This window comes from Neovison vison, chromosome 4, assembly GCF_020171115.1.
Source record: "Neovison vison isolate M4711 chromosome 4, ASM_NN_V1, whole genome shotgun sequence".
NCBI classification, from domain to species: Eukaryota; Metazoa; Chordata; class Mammalia; order Carnivora; family Mustelidae; genus Neogale; species Neogale vison.
The window spans coordinates 152,594,640-152,619,592 of record NC_058094.1 but is presented as its reverse complement, the minus strand read 5'-3'; the positions used below and the strand labels follow the sequence as shown (position 1 = coordinate 152,619,592).

At 34.8% G+C, this 24,953-nt stretch overlaps 1 protein-coding gene across 1 annotated transcript in view; it reads left to right on the top strand.

Annotated features, from left to right (window-relative positions):
• The first annotated feature begins 2,281 nt into the window (after positions 1-2,281).
• SEMA3A (semaphorin 3A) overlaps positions 2,282-24,953 on the top strand; it is a 407,533-nt gene continuing 384,861 nt past the window's right edge. The window contains exon 1 of the mRNA XM_044245926.1: positions 2,282-2,315. The gene's annotated coding sequence lies outside the window, so the exon portion shown is untranslated. The remainder of the gene's footprint in view (positions 2,316-24,953) is intronic.

Below are 24,953 nucleotides of genomic sequence, written 5' to 3'. Positions count from 1 at the left end.
ATTACTTGTTTACATGGGAAAGGTTGGAATGCCTTATTTTTTTTTACATCAATCTGACTGAATAATTATAATCTACCTAGTTTGAAAACACTTACCTAAACTGATCACGTTTATATCTTTAAGGACAAATGGTATGTCCATTTTTCTATTCTATGAAATTTTAGCTATCTTTAGTATTAAACAATCATGTTTGTCTAGAAAAATTTATTATCTATTCCTTTAGCATTATATAGGAGTTCCGTAGTTCTTATAAAAAAATATCTCCTTGCTTGGAAAGTATGTTACTTAGTTAATTATGTTGTTTAGGTCATATGTATGTCAGAATATCCTTTTAATTATTTTAAAGTACTTAGAAGTATTCAGAGGGATTTATCTGAAATGGTTGATTAGTTCTATAAGGCTTAAATATCAAAAGCTAATACAATGAGTATAATGTGTTAAACTTCTCTCTACTAACAGTCAAGGAGGGAAGTAGTGTTGGAGCTCGTTAGGAGCTTTTTTTTTTTTTTTTTCAATTTATTTATTTTCAGAAAAACATTATTCATTATTTTTTCACCACACCCAGTGCTCCATGCAAGCCGTGCCCTCTATCATACCCACCACCTGGTACCCCAACCTCCCACCCCCCCCACCACTTCAAACCCCTCAGATTGTTTTTCAGAATTCAATTTGTAACTGATTTCATGAGTTACATTTGGAGAGGAGAACAGTAGTGTTGTGAAAAATTTCTTCTTTTGAATTGTTAAAAATACATATGAATAAAAATGTGCTTTACAAAAAGGTAGAATAGCTGATTGAATATTTAAATCTGTCTTAATCTTATAACTATATAATTAGTGCACTGTTAGGTTTATTTACTCATTTCTTACATATAATAAAAATTATATAATATTGGTTGTGGTCCATTGACCAGATCAATCAAAAATTACTATGTATGAACATAAATGGATGATGGATGGATGGTTGGGAAGATAGATGGGTATGCAGATATTTAAACTGCTATGACAGGAAGTAAAGGTTTAAGAAAGAAATTGAAGTAGGAAATCTCTGGGGGGGAATGTAATTTATTTATTTATTTTTAAATTTTTTATTTTTTTACAATGTGACTAAAGAACCACTTTTTGGCAAAGTGACCTCCATGAGGTAGGAAGACTTAAGGTCATGTTCAGGGAATGTATTTATGCTGAAATAATAGCAAATACAAAGGCTTCAAGCAGAAATGTGCTTGGAGTTTTCAAGGAACAGCAAAGAAGTCAAGGTGGCTGTGGAGGAAGAGGGATAGGAAGTGTGGTTGAGGACATGTCAGAGTCTGCATAGTGACAAATTAATCTCCAAGTTCAATCCCCTTGAGTCTTTCCATAGAATTCTTATTGCACTGAAACCAGGTATGGCTCCTTTCATGCTGGACTTACTGGAAAGTATTATAATATAATACATGCATTTTTTACAAATGTGTGTATTATATTATAATGAACTGAAATTCTACAATGATTACTATAACCTACTGGAAAACATGTTTAATATTTTATTCAGCAGTGTAATACTAGAATTTGTTAAAATAGTTTTCATTAGATGGACAATACACAACTTTTCTCAATGAATGAGTGAATCATTCAAATCCTTTTTTACAATGACAGGTAGCATAACATGGGTAAGAGCACAGGCTGGGATTTAGACTGACTGGGTTTGAATACCATAGAGATTACAATTAATATCCTAAGTTAGAACAGTATAATTTTCACTGATACCAAATTAGCTTACAAAACTCTGCTTCTGTATGGTTCTGCTTCTTCCTTTTATGTTGATGTCATAGACTATAAATTTATATATCCCCAATAATAGATATATAATTATTTTATGCATTTATCTTTTAAATCAGAAAAATAAAAAGTAGAGTTATAAGTCAAAATTTCAATAACTACTACAATGTTGGTACCTATAAACTAATTTGAAGTAAGTAGTATTACTCACATCTAAGTTGATGCATGGGAATAAGTGATTATTAATACCAATATAGAATGAAAAATTGAAAAACTGTGCTATTTTTTAAATTGGTAACTTGTTATTATAATTGAAATTGTTCAAATGTAAGCAATAAAAATGTTTTCCAGGGTATTAAGTCAAATTACTATACAATTAAAATTTTTGAACAGAAATTATTATGATAGTAAATTTATAGTTGAAATAAAAAAAATTTTGTAATGAAAACATAAACTCGTCATGGAATTTTTGATGGAAGGAAATAAATTTGTAACCCATCCGTATCTCTTTATTTTTTTAGGAACTTTCAAGGGAATATTCCTGTCTTCTGTCATGTAAGTAAACATTTTATCCAGTAATATTCATCAATATAAAATTCCAAAAGGTTTACATTACCTTATGAATTCTTGACCAAACAGCATTTTAGCTATCTATATTTATAATAAATTTATAGTTTGTAGTGAGTCTTGCAATGAGTGCAGAGTATCTAAAATATGTTTGAACTATTTATCTGCAAAAAAGCAGAGAACTACTAAGTCACAAAGTAAGTAAAACACTTTTTATTCATGGTGGGAGTGGAGTTTGTCTGAGCCAGAATTAAATATCTATTTATAAAACACCTAAATTTAAAAGAAATTTAGTACAGAGCCTAAATTTGAAAGTACTTTAGCCAGTTACAGTAATCAAGCAAATTAGGGTTTTTCAAAGGATTGTGCCTTAAAAATTGCAGGTACCATGGGATCCTTAATGAAAAAGCCAGGAACTGAATTTTATTTCTCCTTGGAACAGAATCGTTCTTCTAATTAGTATGTTATATTAGAGCTGTGGCTCCATGTGGATTAAAAATAGATGAACAGACTCTGCTTCATGTTCCTCTGTGAAATGTTTGTCTTTACTCTGAAGCCATCTTTCCAGATACTGTTTTAAATCATACCTGTCCATTTTCAAAGAAAAGGGGAAAAAAATAAAAACTTGAGAACATTGCATTTTTCTGAATCTCGAGTTTCTATAATTTTTCCAATCTGGTATCTAACAGAAGGTTATTAGTCTAATTGAGATAGCTCCTGTCTTATTTTAAACCCAAAGTTCCATGTTTGACGGATTTTTTTTTTCAACTTCAAATCTTCACATTACAGAGAAAATGCATGTGACTATAACTTCCTTTTAGAAATGCTGATTGACAAAGGGTAACCACCAACAAAAAGAGTTCACAAATATCTTGCCAGTTACAAAAGATATAAAAGATTTTCATAAATCAATGTAAACAAGTATAGATTACATGGATGTACTTTTGAGGTCTTGTGGAATTAGGACCACATTATGTTTTAAAGAAATCCTAGGAGTTTAATTAACCAAATGGAGACCACTGCTATAATGACTAAAGACATAAGGTGTAAAGTATAGAATATGAAATTAAATTAGATAGCATTTATTGAGTATTAAAAATGTGCTAGGTAATTTGGATGCTACATCCCTGTCATAGAGGTGAGAAAAGTAAGCATAGTATATATTTATATTGTCTAATGATAACCAGCTTGTAATTTTGATTTACAAGCAATTTTGATGTTTAAAACCTGCCAAAAAAAAAAAAACAAAAACAAAACCCTCTCACTTGAGAACTTGAGAGCCTATGCTCAAAATTATACTGTGTTCAATGACTAGAAAACCAGGACATGCACACAAGCAAACTGATCTCATCTTAAAGTTTAAATAAGAAAAATGCCAAAACAAGCCAAAAATGTCATTCTTCATGTCTACAAACATTTATTTTTTAAAATTCCAACCTACAGAGAAGTTTGAAAATAATCAGAATTAGCACCTATATAGCATATCAACTAGATTTATTGGGTATCAACCGTTTTGCCACATTAGCTTTCTGCCATTGCCAAGCAATATTTTCTCTGAATGGTTTTTAAGTAATTGTAGACATTATGAAACACAATCCCAAAATATATCAGCATGGATATTCTCAAAGGTAGGATATTTTCCTACTTAAATAGCAATTTTTTATCACACCCAAGAACTTTGATTTTGATTTTACAATGTCAAAAATAAGATCTGAAACTCGTTAACAGGACAAAGAGATTACTGAGTTTCCTTTGGTACACTCAGTAGTACGACATGGTAAATTTTCTATCAACTATTTTATACCTTCTGTGCCTCATAAAATAGAAGTGGTTAACTTAGAGATTTTTGTCTGTACAGATGCATATGATTTCTGTCTATTGAAAAAGATAACCATGACACCTATATTGTATTGCCATCATCTTATATCTAACCCAGCAATGTAATATTAATAATCTTTCATTAATTTGCCTATTAATGACTTAGTTCGTCATATAATCTGTGGTTTAACTTTAAGAGCTTACTGATTCCTCACTAACTGATAACCTAGATAAATTCTTTGACATATATATTTATTTTATATTTGTGTCACATTTTTAACTTCTTGAAAATTATACTTTAATAGTAATCTTCTCTAACATAAGTCCTTATTCAAATTTCCCCAAGTGCTTCAAGAGTATTCTTTATAGTTCTTTATTGGTTTGATTATTTTGATCCAAGATTTGGTTAAGTATCCTGTATTATAATTATTTTACATGTCCCTCTAGTTTCCTTTAATGTGGAAGAGTAGACCCCCCGTTTCACCCTTTTTTTGGTGTGTGTGATATTGACCTTTTTTTTCTTTTAAGTATGCAAGCTACTTATGTTCTAGAATGTTCCATCCAAAAGATTTGTCTGAACATTTAGTCATGATTAAAATCAGGTTGAACAGTTTTGACAGGAATACTGTAGGTGATATTGTGTATTTGCTATTTTATGAAACTTATATAACAGCAATGGCCCTTTTTTGGTGGGAATGTTAAGTTTAATCATGTGGTTAAAATGATTTCCAGGATTTCACTTGGTACTCTGGTTGACTGATAACTAGTAACTTGGTTAATGGGATTTTTCCATTATAAAGTTACCTTTTATTGCACATACTTATCAAGCTATCTGTGGGTGTTATTTTGGGACTATATAAAGATCCTATTCCACAATAATATTTTAGCCAATAACTTAGAAGGTTTTAATGATTCTTGCTTGGACCAATTATTACACTGGTATTTGCAGAATGAATTATTTTATCTTAAAACATCAGTGTGTATGGGTGATAGAAGTGGTTAAAGGAGCTCAGGATTGGAGTCAAGAGATAAATGTACAGATATTCTTATACATGTGCATATCTTTCAAATTTCAAAGAATGATGAACACTTGATTATTAACCCATTTAAAAAAATATATATGGGCTAATAATGAAGGGGCTAAGCCATATATATGATTATAAGGCTCAATAAAATATCATTTGATAAATTTATCAAGAGTTTATAATGAAGAGGTGTGTGTGACCTTAAGCCTAATTGTCCCCATCTGCTATAATTGGAATAATAATACCTACTTAGTAGGACTCTTTTGAGAATTAAGATATTACCTGTAAAGCATGGATCATATTTATTAGCATGTAACAATGATTTTTAAATGCTAGTTATTTTTACTGCATTACAGTGTCCTACCCATCAAGTGATTTTGTATGTTTAATTTTAACTAATATAAAACAATGGAATAGATGGAATAAAATCTAGGCTGCTTTCAAATCTTTTTTTCTACTATGTTTCTGGTTTCTTAAATCCTTGGTTCTTTTTTTTTTTAATGGCCCACATAAAATCTTTAGAGAAGAATTTCATTCTTAAAGTTTTCACTTAGAGAAGATGTGGCAATGGCAACATTCTATATATATGGTGGCAGGTATAAAAATTAAGTTCCTAAATGGAAGTCAGTAGCAGTGAGAAAGAAATATAAGAGTAATGATTTCAGGAGCACCTGGGTGGCTCAGTTGGTTAAGGATCCAACTTTTGATTTCTGCTCAGGTCATGATCTCAGGGTCATGAGATTGAACCCCATGTGGGGCTCCATGCTCAGCAAGGAATCTGCTTAAGATTCTCTTTCTCCTTCTCTCTCTTCCCTCCTGTACTCTCTCTCAAATAAATAAATCCTTTTTAAAAAGAGTAACGATTTCAGGAGCATGTATAGAAAATTAAATGAGAATTATTAAAATATTTCATGTTTGTAAAAGGTGGTGTTTCCTTTGGAGGTTAGAAAAGCAATTTTTTATTAATTCTTTATATTTGTCTTTAAAAAAAAGGACTCAACAATCAGAAATGGAAGTGTGCTTTGTGTACTGAAAATGTAAGGGCATTGCATGTGTGTGTGTGTGTGTTGGGAGAAGGCTGCTTGACATCTTTATGTGTGTGGGACACTTTTTAAATTTAAACAAGTTTCCTTAAACTTTGAACCATTTCTGTGGAGCACTATGGCCTAAGAGAGCGTCATTGCATAAGGTATCTCAACCATATAACCATTTGCTTCTGCTTATACTTTGAGTTAAAATGGAAGAAGTCATGGAAACAGTTTAGGAACTTCAAAAATCCTTCATAGACAAATAAAAAGACTTGCTTTTAAAATAACTCATCCGGTCTAATCTTTACACCACTTAGAGCACAACTACAAAGATTGCTCATCAGGAAAGGATAAATGGAATATGCTGATCTTTCTTCGTAAATGATCTAGCTCTTGTTTTATTTGCCTCTTACTCTGAACCATTTCTATATCAAAGTCATGTCTAGTAATGAAAGAGCTTTGGGGGGATTTCTGACTGACAGGTACCATTACTAATAAATTGCCTCAGAATGTAAAAATGTGACCCCTCAGGTGGTTCAACCACATTGTTTGCAAACTGTGACTAAGTATCAAATTCCAGCTTTTCTCCTAAGCGCTCACCATGGAACAATACAGTCGTATTCTTTAGTGCTTTGGCATTGATTGTGTAGGTCATAATTAGGGATTCAGCTGGGGATGAATGGAGAAGAATGTGGTTGTGCAATTGGCTGTAACCAATCTGACCCTGCTTGATCCTTACTCCTTGAAAACCTGTGACCTCCCGTCGCCTCTTGCATGATCCATGTATGTGGTTCACACTGCCTCCCCACCAGCCTTTCATCAATAGGCTTCTCAAGCCATTACTTTGCTTTGTAGCCTTATCGAGGCATACGTTTTGAATGATCATAAATACCATCTAAGAGTTCAAAGTTTAAGAAAAGTCACAGTGGGTTTCTTAAGAAAGAAAGTGAGAAATGTTGCTGAACTTTATAGAAATCATGCATTTTAAAAATAAGCACATATTTGAATTAGGGAAGAACTACAAGAGAATGGAGAAATAGGGAGAGAGATACAAGGTGCCTATTTTATAGAATCTATTATATCGCTAGGATTCAATTTCACAGATTTTACTGGATCCATCAAGATCTCAATTATAGGTGATCCATGACCTTTTGTTGAAAGAAAGAAAACAAACCTGAATCTAAAACACTGTCTTTCTTAATCCAGCACTTTCTTGTTTGCATTAAGAGAAAAAAAAATCAGAAAATTGCTCAATATCTACAGGAAAAAACTTAGGATTTTTCAATGGCATTTTTACGTATCTTTTAAAATATAAAAAGTTTAATAAATTTGAGCTCATTCACTTTTTCCACCTGTTTTGTTATAACAGTGGAATCAAGAATGTATCATCATATATACACATTAATATTAAGAAGCACTGTTGTTAGGAGTCTTTTTTTTAAAATGGGTTTAATATAAAAGACCAGTTTAGCTGTACTTTGGAAACACCATAATGGAAATAACAGAACACAGAGTCAATGACTCATAGTAATTAGGGAGCAAGGGAGAACTAACATTCTAGTATCCTGTAAGACAAATTATTTCTGACGATAAGATGTCTGATTACATCCCACTCAAGTTTATGCTCCAGTAACTGTGCTTTCTACTTTATCCCTTAAGTATGTTTAATTGTTAAAAGTCCATAACCACAATCACCCTATAATATTATTTAAAAAAAAAAACAAAACCAAGTAAGCCCTACCATTTTTCCCCTATTCCTCTAGAGATCAAGTATTGCATAGGGAAAAAGGCTATCTCTACACCTCCGTTGATGTTTCTGAGATACGGTTAGCTTTTTCTTCTTAACACACACTTAAACACAGACACATAAATGCACAAGCATACAAACATTTTTTCACACACTGACTTACTGCAAATCCATAACCTTCTCTTCAATCTTAAAATCTGGGACCCATGAAAAGTTATACCCCCTTCAAGAAAAGCTAGGAGAAATTCCATCTAATAGTTGCCACTGTGTCAATATAAAGCTATTTTTTTAGGTGCGGATATCCTGGGAAAATAGTCAAATGGCTTTTAAGAGACCAAGTGTGAAGAAACAAATACTTTTGAATGCTTTAAAGGCATGAGGTTAAATGCTCCCCCAAGCAATTTGCCACTTCCGTGTTAATTCAGTTTGTAGAAACATATAATTAGAAACTCTAATACCTGCATTTTTCTTCCCTTTATGAGAAAAACATGTGCTAGTGCACAGAGCGGTGGATACACTGGGAAGGGAACCCTTTGTAGGGTAGCTTTATATCTCCTGCTGAAAGCCACAACTACTGCATTTCCAGCAGAAAACAAAGCAAAATAACACTTTATTCCTTTATTGGAAACTAGCACCCCTCCTTAAAACTAAAATTGGTGCTTTCATGTAGCATTAGTTATTTTCTTCTTTACAGGTGTTGAACAAAGTAGCCTGGGGAGTATGCAATCTGGGCTGGGAATTAAATCCAGGTTGCTTGCTTAACAGTATAATACATTACCATATAGGCACTGGTTGACATTAAAAGAATGCCTTTTATCTTGAAAATTATAAAAGAAAAATGCCGTCTGATGAACAACCACAACAACTGCTTATAAAGAAAAAATACAGTGTGTATAGTTATATGTATATATATATATACACACATATATAATGTATAATATGCATATATATTAGGATATAAAAATATAATGATTCATGTGAATTTGTGTTTTCCTTTAAATAGCAAACAGTTGATCATATAATACAAAAGGGATAACATTAGTTATGTTGTTCTTGATTCTTGTAAAAAGCCTAAAGAAATATTTACTCATTTATTTTGGCTTTTCCAGTGGGAAAATTGTCTTTAAAATGAATTTATTATATAATTAATGCTACTCCTAATGCAATCTGTATTATTCTTTCCAAACATTAAAAAAATGAAAAATTTTTGAGAGAAAAGTATTATATTCATATTTCTTTAATGATACTAAAACTCTTGTATTTTACACCAAAGAAACTTGGGACCAAGTGCATGATTCTCTGAGAAATAAAAAAAAAAATTTTTTTTTTAAAAAAATATTTATTTATTTATTTATTTGACAGACAGAGACCGCAAGTAGGTAGAGGTAGGCAGGGGGATGGGGAAGCAGGCTCCCCACTGAGCAGAGACCCTGATGTAGGGCTCCATCCCAGGGACCTGGGATCATGACCTGAGCCAAAGGCAGAGGATTTAACCCACTGAGCCTCTCAGGTGCCCCAAGAAATAAAATTCTTACATAATTATAGTAGTTTCTCTCTAAATTAATTTGCTTCAAAGATACCTCTTTTCACCAATTGTATTCCATTTTATAATTTTTCTCGCCTAACTTATTTGGTCCAAGAATGTCACTAATTCAGAAAACACATTTACCTTCATCTCATTTGGAAACAATTAAATCAAGCGCACACAAAGATGGATTTTTTTTTTTAATTAAAGAAGAACTTAAACAATAAATTGTTTTCTATCCATGGGTAATTAAATGAGTTCCAAGGAGGAGAACAATTTTCTGACCATGAATTTCAAGTAAATGCCAAGATGAATGTTAAGAATGCCAAAATTACTAACCCCTTAAGTTTTGACTTAAAAATATCTGGACCTGGGGTGCTTGGGTGGTGCAGCTGATTAAGTGTCTGCCTCTCAGTCTCTTCTCAGATGGCAATCTCAGGGTCGTGATGTCTATTGGGTGTCAGGCTCCAGGCTCAGCAGAAAGTCTGCTTGAGATTCTCTCTCCCTCTCTTTCCCTCCTCTCTCTCTCTGAAAATAAGTAAATGAATCCTTAATAAAAACAAAAACATTTGCACAGTTGTAAAAATGCCAAGGAAGTAACGCTAAATGTTCTGATATGAAAGGTGCCATCGGGATTTGTGTAGTGTGGCAGGCCTAGGACGACAGAATTTAGAGGGATGCAGAAGTAAAACAGTTCATTGGACTGTCACGCAACTGTGATTTTAAAGTAAGAAACTGAGAAGGGAGGTGATGTATGTGAAATGTGTGGTACCTCTGAAAACAAGAGAAAACGCTTTTCCAAGAAGTGAGTAGTCAGAAATGTCATAGGCCACAGTGATACTAATCAGGAAGAAAAGTGAGAAAAAGGTACCAGATTTATTTATGTCAAATGAAACAGCATAAAGTTCTTGCTATAGGTTCTGGGATATGGCAGGCACATAAGAAATGGTAGCTATTATTACTTTCAACAAGGAGGGATGGGATGAAAGCCTTAAAAGACCGGATAGATAGGAAAGTGAGGAAGTAGCTGGATTAAACTTGTTTGGAAGTTGAGAGACAGGAATTGAAAATGAATTTGAAGTCAAATGTTTGGTTGTTTTGTTAGTTTGCTCATTTTTACTTTTCAAATAACTGACCAAGTCACTTGAAAAAGTAAATTGAATAAGACATGAGTCAGCTAGCACAGTGCCTGGCATGCAAAAATGCAAAGAGGAAACAATCGTTTTGTTTACCGTATGTCATACCCAGTTTCATAAGCTTTGCATGATTTATCTCACTTAATTATCACAAAAACTCATGGGCTAAGTGCCACTCTACCAGAGCCAGCCTATCATTCCAATATGTAGATTTACGTATAAGGAAACGAAACTCCATAAGGACTTTCTCAAAGTTAATCACCTAGAGAGTTTTGTCTGACTCCTCTCCACAACGCCACGTTGTGTGTCAGAGGCACGTTGTGCCCATGGTACGTATGCAATTAAAAGGAAAGAAATTCATGGAGAGTACTCTGGCAAAACTACAGAGTAATTTCAGAAAAGTGCTAGAAGTTTCAATGCAAAAGAATGTCATTTATAAAACTAAGTGGACACAGAACATGAAATCCTACACCTTTTATTGCCTTATGTCAGACAATAATATAAAGGCATCATCAAAATCATCAATGAAGGCATGATCAAGAAATTAACACATGCCTCTTATTTATTAAGTACTTGTACCCTGCTAAGAATTTTGACCTTATTTCATACCTGATGAAGTAAATAATGCCTTGATAAGGAAACAGAGGATTAAAGCATGGGTCCCAGATACCTCTCTAAGGAAAGAAAATAAAATAAAGAATATACAGATAGAAAAGAGAGAAATAAAACCTTTATTATTTTTTTATGATTTCTTCTTACATGTCAGACCTTCAACCAGGCTTGCTTTCCAGCTATATATACTTTAGCCTTTGGAAGTTTGCTTAATGAGAGTTAGTTGGTAGGTTAATTTCTTCACATTTTCTCTTGAATACAATTTTTTTTTCACCTGCTTCTTGAAGTTCTAGGCATAGAATTTTAAGTTAAACAGTGATTTTCCTTCAATATTGAAAATATTATTACAGTGCCTCCAACTTCCATTGTTGCTGTTGAGATGCCAATCTATTACTATTCCTTTGCAAAGGGTATATCTTTTCTCTCTTGCCACTTCTAATTTTTTTTTGTCCTTGAGGTTCTATTACTATTTTATATGATTATAATTACTAATCTCGAACTACTATACCTTATATTGCTATAACTTTTTTTAAATATTTTATTTATTCATCTGACAGAAAGAGAGATCACAAGCAGGCAGAGAGGCAGGCAGAGAGAGAGGGAGGAAGCAGGCTCCCTGCTAAGCAGAGAGCCCGATGTGGGGCTCAATCCCAGGACCCTGAGATCATGACCTGAGCCAAAGGCAGAGGCTTTAACCCACTGAGCCACCCAGGCGCCCCTGCTATAACTTTTTCATAATTTTTTTTATTAACCCTGTTTGTAATTTCTTACTCTTCCAGAATAAAGTTAGATGTCTTTCATTTATAGATTTATATTTGTAACTTCATAGTTATGTCTAAAAATTCATGATTATATTAATCTTTCTTTTCAGATATTGCCTTTTATTTTTTTTCTTTTTACTCTGGAATTTCAATTAGACATATATCAGCCTTCTTCAGTTCATCCTTCTATGTCTCATAGTAGTGGTTGGTATTTTAACTTTAGCTTCGTCAATATTTTCTTTAGTTTTACTTCCCAGTTCTTCCTTCCATCCAGATGCACTGAATTTTTCACTTTTACTTTCTTCACTTCTAAAACTTTGATTAGATTCTTTTTTTTTTAATCTCCACAGACATTATAAAGTCTCTTGAGCCTCATTCAAATTTTCACACTTAAATTTTTTTCCCTGAAATTTATAAAAAATGGTTGTTTAAATTTCTGTCTTAAACATCAAATATATGTTATCTCTGCAACTATCCTGTGCTAGTTTCACTTGTGGTACGTTTCTCCCCTTGGCTTTTATCTGCATCTCTGAGTTCTGAATTGAAGTTAAGATTCTTTAGTGTAGGGTTTTCATTTACCTTGGTCAGTTGCTTGGGGGTTCTTCCCACCAAAAAATTGTGTAAAGTTGAGGAGAAGATCTACATGAAGACCAGAGTATGGTTATGAATCCTTAAAAGAACATTTTTGCCTGTCACCCAACACCAGGGACATACGGAAGTTTATTTACTGTCCCTTTTGCTGCGGGTTTATTTCAGGGGCCATCTCTCAGGAACCTAGGTTTCTAGAACAATCTCCCCCCATTTACTTTACTTTAAGGCATACCCAAGGCTTCTTCTGGTATCTTGTGTACCCTAAACAGCAATCAAAATGGACACTTAAAATCCCCTGGATTTGGTGCATCATTGCTAAGGTTAAAAATTGGTGTTTAAGTGCATCTAGGTCCTCGGGTTCCACTTTTATTATTTTTGAGCCTCTATAGATTTTTACATTTATTTTATCATCAAAAGACATTTTGAAAGATACTTGTTACATTTTATATAGCTTTCATTTGTTTTCATTGAGAAATCTATTTATGTTTTGTCTGCTAATTATTGCCAATAAAAATTCTATTTGTGCTATTTCCAAACTCTGATCACATATGCCTTCTTTTATTAAATGTGAATGTTGCTTTTCTATATATTAAAAGTATAGGTTTTAGTTTATAAATTTTGATTTATTGTTTCAGTCACCTGTCAGCTTTCATACTGATTCTGAGCCCTTTGTTAGAACAGATGCAAAAGACAAATTAATGTTGATGTAACATATTCATGAAGTCATGAATTCTATAGAAAACTGGGATCCTATGAATTATACCACAGAAATAACATACCATTTTTACCTGAACTATTCATTAAAGATTAGCAAATAAATGCACAGAGTGCTGTGATCTGTTGGTTCCATATAAAAATCTTTCTTAACGTGACAGTCTAGAAACTTCTGATTTCCCAAATTGTATGGTGTATATATGGGTAACACTGAGTTAATCTCTCGGTACTTAAATCAGTTAAAAATGTTTTTAACCATTTTTTGAAGTGTTTGCCTGTATCATGTGTGTTGAGTTTGAGGAGTTCATTATAGATCCTGGATATCAACCTTTTGTCTGTACTGTCATTTGCAAATATCTTCTCCCATTCCGTGGGTTGCCTCTTTGTTTTTTTGACTGTTTCCTTTGCTGTGCAGAAGCTTTTGATTTTGATGAAGTCCCAAAAGTTTATTTTCGCTTTTGTTTCCTTTGCCTTTGGAAACATATCTTGAAAGAAGTTGCTGTGGCTGATATCAAAGAGATTACTGCCTATGTTCTCCTCTAGGATTCTGATGGATTCCTGTCTCACGTTGAGGTCTTTTATCCATTTTGAGTTTATCTTTGTGTATGGTGTAAGAGAATGGTCGAGTTTCATTCTTCTACATATAACTGTCCAGTTTTCCCAGCACCATTTATTGAAGAGAGACTGTCTTTTTTCCACTGTATATTTTTTCCTGTTTTGTCGAAGATTAATTGACCATAGCGTTGAGGGTCCATATCTGGGCTCTCTACTCTGTTCCACTGGTCTATGTGTCTGTTTTTATGCCAGTACCATGCTGTCTTGGTGATCACAGCTTTGTAATAAAGCTTGAAATCAGGTAACGTGATGCCGCCAGCTTTATTTTTGTTTTTCAACATTTCCTTAGCAATTCAGGGTCTCTTCTGATTCCATACAAATTTTAGGATTATTTGCTCCAGCTCTTTGAAGAATGCCGGTGGAATTTTGATCGGAATGGCATTAAAAGTATAGATAGCTCTAGGCAGTATAGACATTTTAACAATGGGCAGAAGATATGAACAGACACTTCTCCAATCAAGACACAAATGGCTATCAGACACATGAAAAAATGCTCATCATCATTAGCCCTCAGGGAGATTCAAATTAAAACCACATTGAGATATCACCTTACACAAGTTTAGAATGGCTAAAATTAACAAAACAGGAAACAACATGTGTTGGAGAGGATGTGGAGAAAGGGGAACCCTCTTACACTGTTGGTGGGAATGCAAGTTGGTGCAGCCTCTTTGGAGAACAGTGTGGAGATTCCTCAAGAAATTAAAAATAGAGCTTCCCTATGACCCTGCAATTGCACTCCTGGGTATTTACCCCAAAGACACAGATGTCGTGAAAAGAAGGGCCATCTGTACCCCAATGTTTATAGCAGCAATGACCATGGTCGCCAAACTATGGAAAGAACCAAGATGCCCTTCAACGGATGAATGGATAAGGAAGATGTGGTCCATATACACTATGGAGTATTATGCCTCCATCAGAAAGGATGAATACCCAACTTTTGTAGCAACATGGATGGGACTGGAAGAGATTATGCTGAGTGAAATAAGTCAAGCAGAGAGAGTCAATTATCATATGGTTTCACTTATTTGTGGAGCATAACAAATAGCATGGAGGACAAGGGGCATTAGAGAGGAGAAGGGAATTTGGGTAAATTGGAAGGGGAGGTGAACCATGAGAGACTATGGACTCTGAAAAACAATCTGAGGGGTTTGAAGTTTGGGGGGGTGGGAGGTTGGGGTACCAGGTGGTGGGTATTATAGAGGGCACGGCTTGCATGGAGCACTGGGTGTGGTGAAAAAATAATGAATACTGTTTTTCTGAAAATAAATAAATTGAAAAAAAATATGTTTTTAACCATAAGGAATAACAACAACAAAAAACTATGAGGAATTAAAAAAATATATCAACATTTCTACACAATATAAGGTCAGTTGTTTATTTCAAAAGATGACTACAGGTAGATTTCATGTTTCATGGATCATCCAGCAAGTTAATAATACCACAAACAAAACTGTTCTCTGAGTCTCAGTATGTTGATCATTTGTCCTAATGATTGTATGTCTTGGCTACAGATGGGTTTCTGTAGCTCAAGGAATCACACTCGCAAGACAGAAACAAAGGGCAAGAAGATACCAGCCAGTTGTTTTCTTACACCTATTTATTTTCAGCAAATTGTCTTTCAAACAAGATCCCAATAAAATTAAATTTAGGTTGCTTTAGTCAGACATGGGCCACATGACTATTTCTAGCTTTGAGAAAGACTAGAAGAAAGAGAATCTTTTGGGAGTTGACAAGGGGGAGGAAGTTGGGGATGGAAGGTGAGACGCAAACTAATGGTATCATAACTCCACCAATGGCCATTGAACGTCCATACCCATTTTATGTGGAAGATACTCACCTCCCTCACAAAGGAAACCACCCCAAAGTTTCATCTATTTATCACATATTGTTCTTTTTCTATAATACCTAAATGATATGCATTACTCTGACAAGTTAGACCTGACTACTCACGATCTGGAGACTTGAGTTAACGCAGAAGGCATTTGCCTTTAACACATGCCATAGACAGCTGTGGAGAAGAACTATGATAACTTCATTTTTCATTTTAAATGTGAACAATCGGGGGTTGCCAAGCTGGCTCAGTCAGCAGAGCTTGGGAGTCTTGACCTTGGGGTTGTGAGTTCGAGCCTTATGTTGGAAATAAAGATTCCTTTAAAAAAATTATTAAATGTGAACAATTGGAAACACACATCAGTTGCTGTTGATATCATATATCTCACCCTATTGGACCGTAAAGGCAGGAAACCCTATCCTGGCAGTGAAATAAGCTTCCTGATTAGCCAATCACTCTGTCGTCATTGCTGTTCCAAAATCTTTAGATCTGTTACTGAGAAAGGAAATATTTTTTCTGTTTTCCGTTCCATCCACATCTGAACTGAACGTTGGGGAAGCTGTTCCTCCTGGAGGAACTGTGTTAGCATCCTTCTTCCCCTTGACAATAGTTTGGAGGCCCAGAGATTTCCACAGATGTTTCCAAGCCAGATATATTATTTTATTAGTGGCATATTTCCCTCACATTTTAGATCTAACCTCTTTGCTTTTAATCAATTCCATGCTTCTGTAGCTATGCTCAGAATTAATTATTTCAACATAATCTTGAAACTACGATAGTGTAGACATAGAAACTTGGGTTTCTACTAGAGCATTTGTCCCCTTGACAAAATTATTGGGAAAAGTCTAAGGCACCTCCTTAATGTATCTCCCTGTTAGACTGATGCTCATGCATGCTGGCACTTATACTAGCATCAAGTAGGCAAACAGAAGTTGGCTTTCTTAACCCTGTCACGCTCCAAATTGTGAACTCTCAGGCCAGACTGCCAGCCACAGAGTGTCTGGCTTCCAAGGTAACTAAACAAATGTCAACGCTCTTAGTCTTACCTACTCATCCTACCAGCAGTTCAGTCCCTGCTAGTACATTGCCTACATCCCAAAGTGGTTCAAACAACAGTTTGAGAAAAAGTTTCACCAGACCTTCATGAGAGTGTCTAAAAGTCAGGAGTATCTAAAAGCAGGTTTCTGGCTCTTCTTAATCCTCTTCCATGTAATACCACCTTTAGAGGCTCCGGAGTCAACCGACTTTTGTGGCTCTGTTTAAGATAAATATTGGCACTGACTGATGACTTAGAAACCTTAGATGATGCAATACCTCTACATTAGAATGTCTATCTACCTAACTGTTATCTTAACTGCCAAGGGTGCTGAGTCAAGTAGCACCTCAGGGAGAAAAGGGAGAAAACAACAGAAAGCTGGAAAGCATTCTTACAAGCTGTATTTGTGATCAGAAGGACCATTTTTTATTCTCAAAGTAAAGGAGTTAATACTCTAAACATCCCTGAAATTGACCCAGCAATTGGTTCCCCACTGGTACAGTAATAGTAATTATTGAATACCACCAGCTTTCTTCAGTTAGCCTGATATATGAAAAGTATCAATAAAAAAAATGGTGTTTTGTCAAATGTGCAGGAGCGTTCCTACCAAAGTGCCATTGGGACTGGAAGGAGCTGTACACATCTCAGTGTTCCTTCAAGACAATCAGTGGCTGCACTCGCCTTATAAATGCAAAGTGTCTTCCAAACACTATAATCTATTTAAGTGTTATATTTATTTATATTTTACTTTATGCAGATAATATTTATGGCTGTTAGTTTGATACAAAATAATCATGATAACCTGAGTTTAATATGCCAGCATAGAGAATAGCATGAACAAAAGGGTTAGGAAATCACCTGTGTCTCTTTCATCTCACCTTTCATGGGCAGTGTCCAGTTATATCAATTATTGAGTGTCCTTGAATGTATTTTAAGTATATCCTCTCTTTCTTTCTCTTTCCATCTCTCTCTTTTGGTTTAAAAGGTTTTATGTGCCTACAATTATATCAATTCTGTTTAAACATTCCTTCATCCTGATCCCAAACAAGTTTATTAATATTTTTAAAAATACTGTTGTTGGCACATGGCAACAGGAGAATAGGTGGAATACAATTTCATTCAAGCACGCACAATCTTTTTTCTCTACCATGGTGACCACTTTAAAGTTTCTAAGTAGAGCGATTTAGCTAAACAATGGATCTTACATTATGCACAGGGAGGGTATCTCCAATCTGTATTCAGCAGGTATGTTTAGGATCTCTGTACGGTTTTATTAAATCTGACATATTAATGTTGCCAAGACTTTGGAGATTTGTGAATTGTTTTCTTACCAGCCTGGGCTAGACTACTCAGAGGCCAGGTGTGCACCGTTGAGTTACACAATTACATACTTGAAAATCAAAAGGGGGAAATGAAACCATAAAAGCTGCATAGACAGGAAAGCCAAATGTACTCTCAGGGTGCATCATTACATACTTCAGACTAGCAAAATAGGCCTTCCTTCTGTAAACAGTGGATAGAGAAATCAGAGAGCACATCACACTGGCACGTGGGGAGAGACACAGAGCGATTAGATTCACTTCAGCAATTTTCTACCAGAGTGGAGCACACTTCCAACATAACTGAAAAGTAAAAGCCAAAATAAGCTTTGATCCTATTTTATCTAATCAAGAAAACTTCTGCGGTCTGTTATTTCTTCACTCGATTTGGTATCTGACAGACAGAAAGTAGTTTTCTTTGCAAAGAACTTCACCACCAATCTGTCTGTTCCCCACAATGGGAAACATAGAATCGGGACCCCAAGTCTTACTTCTTTCTCCATACAAGATCTCCTTTTTTTAAAGTGTTCCTTGTAATTTGTTCCTTTGTAATTATAGAGTGATTTTGATTTTGGTACCTGCGATTGCTACTATGACCCTAACAGTAAGGAAATATTCCAGTTAACTTTTACACTTTTATAGGCTTTGTCTCTATATAAACCTTGGGAGAAGAGAAGAGATTGGGAAGTTTTCTGCAGATAATACAATGGCATCTGAGGGAAAGTCCCAGGCCTCCCATCAGAAGCTAAACGTTCCTCAGATACCATATCCCTCTAATGACCTGCTAGCTACCAGAAACTTATGTATGTTTCTCTTGTTCGTACCTCCATTCACAGGAATTATAATAGTTCAGCCCCTAGAGAAGAGGTGAAAGACGATTCAGTTTTACTTCATATTTCCTCTTGTTCTATGAGGTTGTATAAAGAATTGCTAAGAATTCTATGGTTTGGTCACCTGGAAATACAGGAAGATGTATACAATTAAGATACTGAAAATTAAACCAAAGAAATTATCTAGAATCCTTTCCATGGTAATTTTAAGCATAATCAACAGTACATTCAAACAGCCTTTGGCCTAAAAACATGAAAGAAGGGGCGCCTGGGTGGCTCAGTGGGTTAAGCCGCTGCCTTCGGCTCGGGTCGTGGTCTCGGGGTCCTGGGATCGAGTCCCGCGTCGGGCTCTCTGCTCAGCGGGGAGCCTGCTTCCCTCTATCTCCCTCTCTGCCTGCCTCTCCGTCTGCTTGTGATCTCTCTCTGTCAAATAAATAAATAAAATCTTTAAAAAAAAAACAAACATGAAAGAAAATGTGCTTGAAAACTAGCAGATTCGGGAGGAATTATATTTTAATTCTTTTAGTCTTCCAAAGGCACACAACAATTTCCACCCCTTTTTAAAGAGAAGTATAGAAGCAGTAAGGTTATGGTTACTTAACTACCAACTTCCCTGAAAACATCTAAATCCAAGACAGCTTAAGAACTAGGTAAATGTTTTGGAAAAGCTTTTTAAGCTCAGGTTTCTTACTTGAGCTAAGAACCCACCTGTCAGCTAAGAGGCTTTTCCAGAGACATTGAAATTCAAATGTTTTGAGATCAGGAAAAGTCTGTTCATTGTTTCTTGTTGGAGGTGGTGGTGGTGGGTTTTTGTTTTTTGGGTTTTTTTTTCCATCCTGGTGTAGAGTAAAAGTAAACTGTACCACAAGAAAATCCTTTGTTTTTAAGGTCATATTTTAACATAGGAAACAAATTCAGTTCTATCTTTTATCTGTGTTTACCATGATTCATTTAATGAGGTTATTTCCATAGTGCACAGGTGGTAAACTTATCTCACATGGTTTTTATATAACAGCCGGGAATAGCGAGCCCTGAAGAGCAACATCTAATGGTATCATTAAAATGATTGTAAACATGCCTCTTATGGCAGATGTGAGCTTTTTTTTCTGTTGACATACATTCAGATTGTTTAGTAAGATCAAACAAACAGAGTTTTAATATGTCAGACGTGTCTACATTCTAGCAGGTTCTGTTTTTAAAGAGATCTGTTTCTTTAGAAGTCAAGACAGCTATAAAAGAGCCAGACTACAGATCAGATTCAAAGTCAAAACTCATTTTCTCTGATTAGAGCAGAATTCTTTGTATCTGTATCATTTGGTCAACAGTTTCCAATGAAAGGAGCTCAAGCAGAAAAGTATTGCAGGTATTAAAATAAAATGGTGGAGGCAAGTGTGTCTTTCAATTAATAGCAGTTAGGCTTTAGCCAAGGCAAAATTAAATATTTTCAGTCATTAAATTTACTCTGTCCTCCTCCTAACCCTTTTACCTCTTCATGACCATCTTCTTCCTCCAGTTTATTACTTTATTTAGAATAGTGTCACATCATGTGTTCTAATTTTCAGACCACTTAAAATTAATTCTAGGAAAGCTGGTTAAGTTTGAAATTTTGAAGCAAAAACTTGCCTTTATTTTTTTCTAGCAGCAAAAGAATTATGATATCTCTGGCAAGTTCTACTACTATGATTTTTTAGTATTGGCAGAAACTTGTAGATTAAATATCTATATTTTGTATATATTTGTTATTTGTATGGAAGTGGAAAAATCACAAATAGAGCGTGTATCCCAATAAAGCTAATAACCATCAAATATAGTTGTATGAAGTACATCTGGCATTTCATACAAATTATCTCATTTAAACTCTCTAAGCCCCAAATCACAAAAGCTAATAAATAAGGATTGTCGGGGGTGGGGGGAGAACCTACTCTCTTAATACACTGCTTTTTCTTCTTTTTCCATTTGAGATGAGATGGTATAAGCTACAGAAACTTCTATATTATTGGGGTGCCTGGGTGGCTCAGTGGGTTAAAGCCTCTGCTTTCGGCTCAGGTCATTGATTCCAGGGTCCTCGGATCGAGCCCCACATCGGGCTCTCTGCTCAGTGGGGAGCCTGCTTCCTCCTCTCTCTCTCTGCCTGCCTCTCTAACTACTTGTCATCTCTGTCTTTCAAATAAATAATTTTTTTAAATCTTTAAAAAAAGAAACTTCTATATTATTATTATTTTTTTAATTTTTATTTACTTATTTATTTGAGAGAGTGAGTACATGAGCAGGGGGAGGGGCAGAAGGAGAGGGAGAGGGAATCCCAAGTTCTACACCCAGCAGCATGGAGCACCATGGAGGTGCAACCAGATGTTCTATTTCACAACCATGAGATCATGACCTGAGCCAAAACCAGGAGTCAGACGCTTAACCCACTGAGCCACCCAGGCACCCCCAGAAATTTCTATTTTAAAATAGGTAAATACAGTGTTATTTCTCCACAATGGGGTTAGGGTAGTTTTCTCTTTGTGTCAGAGTACAAAATTTCACCAACAGTCCATTTTTCCCCCTACATTTATGTGTAATCTTATTCTTTGAACTTATACTTCGAACCACAAAACTCTTTTGGAGAATAACATGTAAGAAGACATGTCATGCAGCTCATTTCTGGGCGGACACTGTGACTATCTCGGGCACCATTCTTCAGTTTCTCTCTTCGTTTGCTGAGTACCTTGTAGTCCTTGTATTGTGACCCCAAAACAGTGTGTGTTACTCACTTCCTTCGAGGAGAGCAGTACCCAAAGAACTGCTTAAATATGTATTGGATTCAGAATAAATCGGAAGTAAGTCTTTGCTTTATTGAACACTGAGATGTAGGCATTGTTTGTTTCTATCTAATCTATCCTATGTGTTGTGCCTGACTTAACTAGCTGATATTGGTTATTGTAGAAGAAGGTACCAAGAGTGAGACGATGTTTAAAAAAAAAAACTAATTATTGGCCCAGTGATTCAGTGATGGGAGAGCAGAGGGAGAACTGATAGAGTCTTTTGAAAGATGGAATTCCTTTCATGTAATAGCAAATTATTGGAATAATGTGAGTAGCAGCTAACGTAACGAAGTTGTGACTCTGGTTTGAAAGCAGGGTGTTAATAGTGTGTATGATTTGCTATTAACTCTATTTGCCAAGGCACAATAAGAAATAAATGGACTCGGACTAGAATTGGCTTCTTTGTAAGCAGAAGTAGAAGAGGTCGTGAGACTAATACAGAGCCTTTCACTGCTGGTAAAACAATTACTTCATGATCTTAATAATGATGAATGGAAAAGTCTTTATCGATATATGTCTGGTAATAAATGTCCAACTGATTAAATAGCCTCAAAGCAAAAAACAGAATGTGTCACTCAATTATTTGGCAAAATCACTCAAGACAAAGAACAGGTTAAGAGTATAGGTTTGCTCAGAAATTCAAACACCTTCTGTGTAACCCTGTTATAGACAGAGAATGAAAAATGGAATGGAAGAGTATAAATGTACAAGGTAGAAAAGAGCAGGGTATGTTCCAGGTTCCTAGATGCTCCCTTAACTTGTCTTTTTAGTTTTAAGTTTCAGTCAAAAACCTGATACAGAAACGCTCAGCTATCAACCCGAGGTCTGCGTGAGCCTGAACTGGAGACCAGACTGGGCCTGTGAGTTACCTAGCTTGGAAAGCAGTTGAGTGTTATTTCTTTCTAGATTAGTGGGAACAAATGGTGTTGGCTGACAGAGACAGTCTGTAAACAATATTCCCCACATGTTCCATTATTCTTCTACATGTCCTTGCTCCAGAAGTTAGATGGAGCTTAGAACTAGTCTTCATCAGTGAAAGGTGAATAGAAGTGACACATGTATCTTTCAAACTAGAATACTTCGGCTTTGATTTTCTAATCTCTTTCTTTCCCTAACTTGGCAACAACAAAGACTTGTGTTGAGATAATAGTCACATGACTGAAGCAGCCTGGATCACTGGGGTTGCTGCCCAAAGGATAATGGTCTTGGCATGTCATGGGGGTACTTGTGGGAATGAGAAATGAACTTCCATTTGTTGGGCCTCAGATATATTTCTGTGTGTGTGTGTGTGTGTGTGTGTATATATATATATTGTTGTTGTTGTTGTTGTTGTTGTTGTTGTTAACTGCCGTATAACCTCACCTTTCTTAACTAACCACCACTATTGCCACATTTCATGGAAATTATAGAGAGGCATGTTGTTTTCTAGTTTCAGACTGAAAAAAAAGTTTAATATTTTTAACAGATTTGTATTTGTTCATTTTTTTAAAAAAGATTTTATTTATTTATTTGACAGAGATCAGAAGCAGGCAGAGAAAGAGGAGGAAGCAGGCTCCCTGCTGAGCAGAGAGCCTGATGCAGGCTCAATCCCAGGACCCTGGGATCATGACCTGAGCTAACAGCAGAGGCTTTAACCCCCTGAGCCACCCAGGCATCCCTATTTGTTCATTTTCATTCTTATACATTGTAATTATGAAATTGATCTCTCTTCTCCACCTTTGAAGTCACAAACCTAAAACTATTTTCTATGATTGGAATTCTGGACTACAGAGACCTAAAATAAAATTTAACACTTAATAACAAATCAAAAATAGTGTGAAACTTGCAGATGACAATTATCTTTCATTTCCCAATGTCACAGAAAAGTGATCTCTGCCCTAACATCTTAGCAAAAATAAATGGAACAAGGAACTGATGAGTTATTTAAAGGACTCATTAACTTTCATATGACCCTATTTGTAATTGAGACAGTTGTGTCCTATAAGTACCCTCCAAGAAATGATTAATGAAGTTTCCAAACATTCTAAGTTGACTGACAAAGCAGGGAATGAACCTGTTCTTTACCCAAACTTCTGTGAGGTCCAGGCAAAAAGAGGGATTTATCCTTTAAATAATTCATGATAGTGTTTAATGCTACGATTTTTTAAATGTTACTATTTTTCCTAAAGTTTAAAGAGCTTGATAAACTAGGTAGATAGAGAGGTAAATTTATCAGTTTTCTCTGTAAATTGATCAAATTCAAGGCAGGTTTAGATATAAAATCCTTTAATCTAACTCTAGTAGTAACTGTCCAAGCAGGGGAAGATTTAACTTCCTAGATATTTTCCCAGTGCTTTGTTCTATGTACTAGTTATAACCTTAAGAATACCATAAAAGATTGAATGGCTCTCTGTTGTGTTGATTACAGTGTAAGACTCATTTGAATACATTACAATTAGGCCTGTTGTTAGGTTAAGTAATAGGTCCTAAGAACTAGGATTATCTATATCAGTGATTAAATTCTCCTTTTCACTAGCGTAAGTTTGCAACAACTGTAATATTAATGTAAAATGTTAAAAACTAATTTTAAAAAATATTAATATAGCAGTGTATAATTAGAAGTGAATTATATATATTTTTCATATTTACTGTACTTTGGAAGTTTTCTTATGGATAAAGATAATTAACAGTCCTTTTATCTTTATAACCAATAATCCCCTTTTGAATTTTCCATCTAGTAAAGTATAAAAATTGGTTATGCTGTGGGAATATTCAATTATATTTTATCCCACATATTTGATATTTTCTTAGAGAAGTGCATTGACCTAACATACTTGGATTGTTCACATTTTTTCAATTTCTTAAGTATGTAATAACTTGAATTTTTTCCAGTTCATTATTCAAATTAATCATTTTTTTGTAAGATAAGGTTTCTTTTTTCCAGTTTTATTGAGAAATAATTAGTATACATCGCTATAAAGGTTTGAGACATACAAAATGTTTAATTCACATGTATTGTAAAATGATCACCTCAGTTGATTCAGCTAACATCCATCTTCTCATACAGATATAAATTTAAAGAAAAACAAAAGGAAAGAAAAAGAAAAGGGAAAGGAATTTCCCCTTGTGATGAGAACTCTTAGGATTTAATCTGTTAACAACTTTCCTGTGTGTTATGCAACAGTGTTAACTCTAGTCGTGACACTGTACATTATGCCCCTAGTACATATTTATCTTCTAACTGGATATTTG